This window comes from Mus caroli, chromosome 8 (genome assembly GCF_900094665.2).
Source record: "Mus caroli chromosome 8, CAROLI_EIJ_v1.1, whole genome shotgun sequence".
In the NCBI taxonomy this organism is placed as follows: domain Eukaryota; kingdom Metazoa; phylum Chordata; class Mammalia; order Rodentia; family Muridae; genus Mus; species Mus caroli.
The window spans coordinates 61,402,061-61,412,039 of NC_034577.1; the positions used below are offsets into that span (position 1 = coordinate 61,402,061).

Consider the following 9,979-nt stretch of genomic DNA (forward strand, 5'->3'; position numbering starts at 1 on the left):
AGGAAAACCCTTGGGGAGTCAGGATCCATGGACTCTTTTGGCTCTTCACACTTGGTCCACAAAGTGTAAGTGAGTCTAGAGTGGGAATACTAGTTATGAGGGAGTCTGAGCAAATCCTCCCCCTTTCTGGGCTTCTCTGTCTTCATCTACATTGTTTTGTTTCAGATTCTGTGTACAGTCATGTGTAAAGGTGCATATGCTGGTACATGTACATGGTTCATATGTAGAGGTCAGAGGACAACTTTGGATGCCAGGCACAGACAGTTTCTATGTTATACTTTATGCGTGTATGGGCGTGCATGTGTCTTCCACCCGTAAGTGCACTCCAGATTCAAACCCAGGGCACCATTTTACATGTGAAGCCATTTCTCTGACCTCACTCCAACTTTTTTTTTTTTTTTTTTTTTTGAGAGAGAGAGAGAGGATACTTTGTTGGTCTGGAATTTTGCGACATAGGCCATGTTAGCTGCCTTACGAGCTCCCATAGATCTGTTTGTCTTAGCCCTCCCTCTTACAGCACTGGGGCTTTGGGGATCCAAAGACAGGCCAAGTCAGGCAAGTGTTTTACTGACCGAGCATCTCTCTAGCTTGTTTTTTCATGGGGTCCTTTTTGATTTTATGCAGGTCCAGGCAGAAAGGTGTCAGGCATGTATCGTTAGATAAGTAAATACAGGGCCCAGCACCTTGGCCTTGGCCTCACAGTAGGAGTTCACTCCTTGAAGCCTCAGCTACACAAACAGTCCAGGCCACAGGGGCTCTGGGAACACCTGCCATCAAGTAGGAGAGAAGCGTAGGGGAGAAAAGCATTCAAATGAGCAGTCTCATAGTCTTTGGATCCGTTCTATACTCCACGGCCTAGTCAAGGTCTACTCGCTGCCTCTCTGTCTCCCACATAGCATGTATACTTAACAGTTGAGCACAGGCCCTTCTCTATCTGATCCCAACAGATCATGCAAGGTTGGCTGCCACATTGCCTCTTGTCAGCTATACTACCGCCCACTATTCATCCATGTGACAGTGACATCCTTCTCTGTCAGATCTTCTCAAGCTCTGTGCCCTCCAGGAAAACACTTTACAAAGATTCTTTTTACCCAGGATGGGCTGTGTGCTTGTCAGTGCCCAAGGATGTAGATCAGTTGGTAGGCTGCTTGCCCAATAGGCACGGAGTACTGGGTTTGATCCCCAGCACTGTACAAAATTGGCCACGAGTCTATAATATCAACCCTTGGAAGGTAGAGAAAAAGGATCAAAAGTTTAACGTCATTCTCAGCTGCATCGGAAATCTGAGGGCAACCTAAGCTAAAGACTGTCTCAAAACATATACAGAAAAGTACTTGTCTCGGGCTGGAGAGATGGCACAGCAGTTAAGAGCTCTTCCGGAGGCCCTGAGTTCAAATCCAAGCAGCCACATGGTGGTTCATAACCATCTATACAGCTACAGTGTACTCATATACATAAAAATAAATACATCTAAAAGAAAAGAGTACTTGCCTCATCCACAGCACCAGGCCAGGGACTCCTTGTGGCAGATATACATCTACTGTTCCTGGGACCTAGAATCTATTGATTACCCTAGGATTGTAAGAATGGAATTAAATGGAAAGGAATTGGGCTCTTAGAGCTGAGTAGATTAAAAATAACTTGGGGAACAATTTTTGTGGGATGATGAGGGGCAAGGAGTGGGTGTTACAGAAAGGATGCTATTTAGGAATTCTACCCTTGAAGTCCGGCAGGCTTTTTAGTTCTCTGAAAATCTGCCACCTTAGACTTGAACCCTTGATTGTATATCCTGTGTAAAAGTAACTCCAGGAGGTTTCTAAGTCAACAGAGGTCAGGGGGTACCGCTGGAGAGCTCAGGGAGGCTGCACACACAGCTCTCCTAATCTGATACACGACAAACTGAAGACTGAAGAAAAGCCTTGGGCGCTGCCCACACCTGCCCACCAGCCACTGGCAGTTGAGATTTACTCAAGAGGCAGCTGCAAGTCTGGCTAGGGGAGGAGCCCAAGGCAGCTGGAAGCTCTTTCCTGGCCCTCCTTCAGTCACTAGTTTCCTTTACAGTGCAGATGGAGGTGGGAGGGGCTTCTCAAGTCTTCTCCGGTTTTCCCCCACCTGCCTGTGGTGAGGCTTGTCTGCCTGAGCCACAGAAGCCTTAAGGCTCAGAGAATTTTGATCAATAAAGAGGAGGTGTTGTCTGTCTCAAGTTGTGAGCCCAGTACAAATCTCCCTACCTCCCCTCCGCCACTTGCACTGCTGAGATAACCTTGTCCCTTCATTATGGGCTCCTGGAACTAACCTCTAAATGCTGCAATAATAAGATACTTGTTCTGTATTTCAATTGCTCCTCTGAAGCACTTCTCTTCAGGACCCTGCTGCTCAAGGATAGAGTGGACCCTGCTTAAGATGGAATCACCTCTTAGGAGCTGATGAAAGGTCAAGCGTAGCCCTGGGGCTCGAGGTCTCTTTTCCCCTTGACAACTTTTAGCGCTCTGGCTCCCTAGCTGTGTTGGGGCACTTGTTTCAGGATTTCTCTATTATCTTGCTCAAGCAGAGGGCTGGAAAGAAGTATCCTGAGTCCAGGAGCACACTAGTTCTCAAGCCCTCTTGGGTTAGAGAGCTAGGGTCGTGTTCCTCTTCCTGGGTGACCAAACCCACACCATCAGCATCGTATAGGAACTCCTGTTCAGGTTGCTCTTTCCTCCCTACCACAGCCCCAGATGCTAGTCCTGAGAACCCACTCCGCTCTCCAGCTCCTGCAAGTCCCAGTCCAATATTGGGTATAATACCCGTTCTGAAGGAAGTTCCCTGCCTTGGGGGGTGGGGTGCGGTGGGGTATCAGAGTTTCTGTTTCTCTGCACTGAGTGATCTGTGTGTAATTCTCTCCCCCAAGCTTCCTTACTAAAAAACGGTACCCAAGCTCTTCAGGATTCCTCAACATTGCTTTCCTCCTCCTGACTGTGTGCCTTGGATAGCACAGGAAAACCTAAAGGGTGATCATAAGCCTGGCTACCATCTCAGCAGGCTGAATTCAGCCTGTACCAGGACACTGGACACATGCTACTCATTCTTTTAAAGGGCTTATCATCTCAGCTGGGAGGAAAGACAGAGCAGAAAGGCTAAATCCTAACACAAGAGAACAAATGCACACAAGGGGTAACAAGTTCATATTACGGAATTGAGGGACTTTCCCTGTGTCTCTTGACCTCCCCATCTTCCAGTTCAGCAGAGATGTCCCCTCAGATGTGTTGTCTCCCTGACATACGGCACAGCCCCACCAACGTCATTGGGCTCTCCAGGGAAAGGTACTGACAAACCCTAAGCTTTGTCTCCCTGCCCCCTTTCTCTCCCTCTTACCTCCTTTCCTTTCTCCCCTCTGTGCATGTCTATACTCAATTCTCTCTCTTTACAGCAGGAATATAATGTTCGGTTGCTTTACACCCACTCTGAATGCTGCCAGCGAATAATGACTAAGGTGGTGGGTGGAAGTACAGCAAGTTGAGACCAATTTAGCAGACCAGGGTGCCAGGAGGAGGGTGATTTAGCATCAAATGGCTTTGCAACAGCAAAGGGAGGGAAGCTGCCCCCAAAGCCAGCAGGCCACTGAGCCAAGTACACAGCCCTGCCCTGAGTGCCTGGGGCAGGAGCTGCACCAGCCACCTGGATGAGATGCATGCACAGAGTTTCAGAGCCAAGAGCAAAAGGCACCCCCATCCTTCATCTCAGTTCCACTCGAGGGACCCCTTTCTTGTATGTCCCTTAAGCTGAGCGTTTCAACCAGACTGGTTCTGCCCTGGGAGGAACTACAGCTGTGAAGAATTCATAGTTACCCAAAACTGCTTTAGGGATGATAGAAATTGAGGTTCTGTGGTGTTAGGGTGCGGGCTGACTGCCCACACCTCAGGTCATGCCACAGAGAGGGCATTCAGGAAGGCAGGGTGTGGCTCTTTGGGTCTTAGGATTTTGAGAGTCACAGAAGTTCTGTGTCACATGTTGAAATGGTGCATTTGTGCATGGGTATTACAGGAGAGGGGATGAATGAATTGGAGGGGGAAGGAGAGAGAGAGAGAGAGAAAGAGAGAGAGAGAGAGAGAGAGAGAGAGAGAGAGAGAGAACATGATGAGCTCTCTCAGGTGCTCTGAGAGCAGTCTTCTTTTCCACAGTGATACAGTGACAAAGCAAATCCACTGGTGTTCTGCAAAGGACAGCCTTTGCTCCAGGTAGTGGACACAGCCCACATCACATCAGCTTAGGTGCCAATTTAGCCTGTCACTTAGAAAGAAAAATCAGACATGTACTGTACCCACTAGAACAATCCCCTCAGTGCTGTCTCCTTCCATTCTCCCACCAACCCTTTCTTCCTATAGCACTCCATCCGCAACTAGGGGAACCTTCCACATGTGATAAACTCTTGTCTGGCTTCCACACCATGTGTTGACTCCCAGCAAAGAGACTGTGGCCATGCTTTATTCTGGAACTTACCTGCTATAGACATTAACTCAGCTTCCTTGGAGGAAGCTTTGGCTCTAATTTCAGTGTGAACTTTATCAATAAATCACATGAACTTACTAAATTTAAGGAGAAATCTAACACATAGAAATCATTCTTTAAAGCAAACCCCAAATAGACATCTCATCCTTGGCTACTTCCTGGCTTGATTTGAGCTTAACAGATTTATGAGATATATAGCACTGAGTTAAAAGAAGGGGTTAAAAGAAGCACAATAAAATTTTAAAAATGTTTGAGCCCTTTATCATCCTCAAATTACATATTTATTAGAGTAGCTATACTCTTATAATTTAAATTTAACTTATTATTTATTTATTTGGAGCCATGCATGCTTGATGCTAAGGGTACTTTATAAGGGTCAATTCTCTCCTTTCACCATGGGAATGCTGGCCCCAAATTTAAAGATATCTCTTTCTTTGTTTATTAGGCCTTTGTCAATGACATAGGGAGTCTAAATCTATTTAATTAATAAGATCAGGGGCTGAGAGAGTAGCTCTGTGCTAAGGGACATACATTCCTAGCACGTGCAAGGGCCTGAGTTCTACATCAAGCACCATTCCCTTCTGACAAAACGGAGAAGAAAAGAAAAAAAATCAATGAATCCCAATAGCCTCATAACTATATTACAACCAGTACTCACGCCATCAGTTGGCATCAGTGCTCAGTGGAAAACCCTGGGCGAGTTCCTTCACCTTACTCAATATAGGGCAGGTGGATATTATCAATGATGATAACAGGAAGTCCTCTTTGAAAGTGTAGTTTCTATGAGAGAGAGAGAAAGAGAGAGGGGGGAGGGCGGAGGGGGAGAGGGAGGGAGGAAGAGAGAGGGAGGAGGAGAGGGAGAGGGAGGGAAAGAAATTGTTTGGGGAAGTCTGGATCCATCCAAAAGCAAACCTGGGACTGTGTAGGCACAACTCTAATCCTAACACTTGGGAGGCTGGTCCTGGAGGATCAGGACTTCAAGACTTGTGGGGAGGGAACAGACAGTTCAAAGCCAACCTGGGTTATATATGGTCCTGTCCCAAAAAAGCTAAAAAGAAAAAAGAAACTCAAAAAAAGTCTTGATACACATTGCTTCCCAGGCAGTTGTAGTTGGTGGTCGTCAAGACCTCCCAACCTCCTCCTCACTGCTCTGGAGTTATCTAAGGAGGTGGAAGCCAGGATCTAGGGGAACAGAAGCCTACAAAGGTGACTCTGCTAAAGAGTCTGGGAGGTCAGCCCAGCTAGGCCTGAGTTTAGCAAGGTCTCTTGCCCACTCCCCTAAAACTTAAAGAAGTCACTGTGGGAGCCAAACTACAAACTTACTAGAGCTAGTTCCCTCCCACTTTTCATTCTCCAACTGCTATGAGGGGCATGTAGAGCCCCAGAGGGTTCTCTTCAGCTCTCAGCTGCAAGCAGAATGCTGACCTTACTTTTCTACCGACTCTCTTGACACACCTGCTTAGGCTCATCTTCTAGACCAAGCCCTGACCACCTACCTCCTCTCTGGCATCTTCAGTTCACCTCCATCTTGAGACAGCTGTTGTACTAAAGTTAATGTGGGATTGTTAGTTCAGTGGGATTGTCTCTAATTAATTCTTTCTAACTAACATCACCAATTTTAGGCTCAGTGCATTAGTTCGCCTCTTTAACAGTATCACTCATGTCTCTAGCACTTGACATGGGCAAGACCTTCAACAAATGAGAGCTGGGGGCATAGCTCAGTTAGAAGCACTTGCATGGAGCCCTGGGTTTGATCCCTAGTACTGAATTAATTAGGTGTAGTGGCACATGCCAATCATCTAAGTATTAGTAAAAGAAATTCAAAGTCCTTCCTAGCTGCATAACAAGTTTCAGGACAGCCTGAGCTACATGAGTCCCTGTCTCAATTTTTAATGAAATAACAATGAAATTCAGGTTGTCCAGCATGAGAAATGCTCTCCCAAAGGAAAATTGAAATGCTCCTGGGCTCCAGAGAGCATATGTGGTTATCACAATAGGAGACATCGTTACCCACAATGCTAAGAGCATGTGAAGCATAAAGCAGGGCCGCATTACCTCCCCAAACCCAACAGCAGTTCACATTCTCCAAAGAATCCCCAGTGTCCAAAGTGCAGCACCAAGGAGATCCATTCAAAGACGGCAGACTCAAAGTGCTGAGATGTAAATGGCCTGAAGAGTCCCCAGGCAGTTGGAAATTCCCCCCCTTTTTTTTTTTTTTTGCTAAATCCTTTACCATTGTTCTGCAACTGCTTGCCTAAAGCTCTGAAGGCACAAACTCCAGACCCCAGGACTGAATTGGGTCTAGCACCTTCTCCTCCCATATTTGCTCTTGTGAGTTGACAAACACAGAAAGAGTAGGTAGACACTATACTCTGAGCTGAGAACTCACTGTGTGGTTTTCCTCCCCAGAAACTCTGGAGTTCTTGGGGAGGCGATGAGTCACTGTGGTGGCAGCACCAAATGGTAGAAATATCTCAGAAGAAGAAATAGGATCTGGACCTAAGGGCAAGATGGTCGGGGGACTAACCTACAGGGGCAGATGCCTGTGGTTAAAACGATGCTGTGAGATTGGACGGCACTCAGTGGATAGTATTAAACTTTGTTACAATACTATTCATAAATGGATTGGATTGAAGTTGCTAAAAATAGATTATTTGCCATATTTCTTTTTGTTGCTTTTTGTTGGGTTGTTTGTTATTGTTTTCTGCATTTGAGATTGTCTCAGGTAGCACAGGCTGATCCTGAACTTCCTATGTGGTCAAGACTGGCTTTGAATTTCTGATCCTCCTATCTCCACCAGTTGGGCAAGGTTTGGTTATAATACTGTGCCACCATATGTAGGTTTATGTAGTGTTAGGGTCTCAAACACAGAGTCCCTGAATTTCAAGGAAGCACTCGTTCAAGGAAACTAACCCCAGCCTATGATATTCATTCCTGCTTCATTGTGGGTCCCAAAGCCTTGCATTTTGTAGCATCCAATGAAAAGCTGTGGGGTGACTGTTAAACACGCCCAAAGGCATAAGAATACATTTTCAGGAACAGAGATCTACTTCTTCCCCCAGACATGCAGACATCTCACTTCTTAACCCTGCATGGCAACTGAGCACTCTTCACACTCTCAGAAAACTGGCACACCCAGAGCACTCCCCACAGCATACTTCTTCTACCTCAGCTCCTGCAACCATCAGAGGTAGATAGCCACACACAAGGAAATCGCCTTCCGTCTCAAGAGTGCACAGACTGAATGGCTAAAGCAGGTTTGCCTTGCAGAGGGCGCCAAGACATACGCTAGAAATAGGAAAGACAATCGTCTTGAGCAAAAGCAAATGTCTGGTCCTTCCATGAACCTTCCAGGAAGGATGCTCTCATCCNCCCCCCCCCCCCACACACAGACAGTTCTTCTCAACTCTAGCAGATGCTAGAGTTGCTCTATACTCCCATCTCCACAGCTAAGACATGAAGTTTTTGATTTCATTAATGATGGACTTGGCTCTCATTAGTTATGGGATCTCGGGGCACACCCTTCCATTTCGGTGCCTCTGTTTCTTCACTGGCAGACACAGAGTAAATCACATCTCTTGCTAATGTGGTAGTTACGGTGTGAGGATAAAGGAGACAACAAATGAGATAACATCTATGATGCACTGAAAATGGTCAGAAGAAAGAGCTAGGTAACTACAAGGTGTGGGCCATGCCTGATTAGGGTGCATTCTCTGCCCACAGACTCCTGCCCACATTCTGCTCTGTGCCAACCTTGAAGACTCTTACCCTTGTAAACTCTAACTCGGATACTCATGTGCATACACCTTTCCAACACCTCCATTTTCCTTCTGTCTGCCTGCAGAAAATCGTTTCTGAACTTGAAGGAAGCTCAGGTTACAAATCCTCAAACTCCCTTACCAGCAGCCCCCTCGCCAGGACCTGGGTGCTGGGAGAAGTACATGCAGCCAGCTTATCTCTCTGTGATGGGCTGAGACTAGATTGTGTTTCCAGGAAGGAGAGACCCTCTGGTGGAGAAGTCTCGATGACAGCTACCCAGAACCCAGAGCCTACTCCTCAGCAATCCAAGGAGCATGCAGAAAGCCTGAGGGCAGAAGGCATGGTTCTTGGATCCCTGAACATCTCTAGTGCTTGGGAAATTGAGGACTGACAACCGTGGGTGAGCAGAATGCTCACATGTGCCACAGTTTAATCTCTGCCACTTGGAGCAGGGAAGGGAAACATCACCTGGTCCGTGGTGTTTGGGTTTCTATTGCTGAGTGAAGCCAGGGCAGATGAGAAGCAAAAACAGAGGGGATCTGACTCCCTGTGGTGAATGAGAAAAAGGAGTGAATTGAGGTGTGTCAGTGTGTCTGTCCACCTGTGTACTCGTCCAAGCTCATTCCTATTCCTTCCAGATACAATGTTCTCCAAAGTTCCAGCCAGCAAGGTAAAGTTCACTAGCCAGTCGCCAGCAGCTGGATCCTCTGTCTGGGGCCCCAGTCTCTGTGGCCTCACTTCCTCACCTCTCATTTCTTCATCTCTACATTCATGTCACCTAATGCACGTCTCCAAGATGAAATTCAGGTTTGCGAGAACCCCCGGTCTGACAGACAAAGACATAAGGATTGACTGATGCACACCATTTCCTACCGGCTGGGGTCAGATTAGAAATACAAGCAGTGACAGGGGAGAAGACTCCCCCACACCTACCACTGCCACCCCGATAGTTACATGTAGAAACAAAGACACCTAGACAGACGCGGACACAGACAGACAAAGACCGACAGACGAGCGGACTCACTCCCGGAGTGGTATGCTGTAGAAAGCGAAGTCTTCCCTGTGCCTGGGCCGTCCGCAGGGCTGTAGACCCTGCACGAAGGAGGAACAGGACCCTGGGTACCCGTACCTTACCTGTCTGTCCTCCTCCGCCTCGGGAATAGCTGCAAATGGCTGCAGATTTTGATTTTTCGTTGTATTTTGTGCAGTGCCCCTTTCTCTTTTTCTGGAGGGCTACTAGAGCCGGCGGATCCCGCGTCGCTCAAGTCACACTCCCAGGAGCAGCAGAAAGGCAGAGAAACTTTCGGACTGTGAGCTTGTCGGAGCCTCCCAGAGCCCGCCAGCTCGTCCGGGCGCTCTGGCCCTTGCGCTGGGTCCCTGGCCGCCGGCGGGGCGGGGCGGGGCGGGGCGGGGTGGGGCGGGGCACGAGTGGGGCGGGGCCAGAGTCAACGACATTCATTGGCCCGCACTGCCTGCACCCTGTCCTGCTCTCTCCCAGGCCTTTGTTCCAGGCTGACAGCTGGGGTTGCTCCGACCTCCTGGCTCCTCTGTGCCCAAAGCCCGCGCCGGTCAGGCTCGCAGTTTCTTAGCTCTCGTTTCATCACACTCGGGGGTTCCTGTCTGTTCAGCCTTTCTCTCTCTTTCCTCATCTTCCACTATCTCCTCGTTCTTGTTTTCTCTGTCTGCAGTCTATTCGCCTTCGCATTTTCTTTACCCATTTTCTGCATTCCCT

The 9,979-nt window shown here is 47.8% G+C and overlaps 1 protein-coding gene across 2 annotated transcripts in view; it reads right to left on the bottom strand.

The window, feature by feature from the left end:
* Positions 1 to 9,623, bottom strand: part of Lzts1 (leucine zipper tumor suppressor 1) — a 51,388-nt gene extending 41,765 nt beyond the window's left edge. The window contains exons 1-2 of one of the 2 annotated variants that reach the window (XM_029481011.1): positions 9,382 to 9,623; positions 5,147 to 5,268 (exon numbers count right to left, since the gene is read on the bottom strand). The gene's annotated coding sequence lies outside the window, so the exon portion shown is untranslated. The remainder of the gene's footprint in view (positions 1 to 5,146; positions 5,269 to 9,381) is intronic. The other variant, XM_021170936.2, reaches the window with a different exon arrangement.
* Between the last annotated feature and the right edge of the window lie 356 nt (positions 9,624 to 9,979).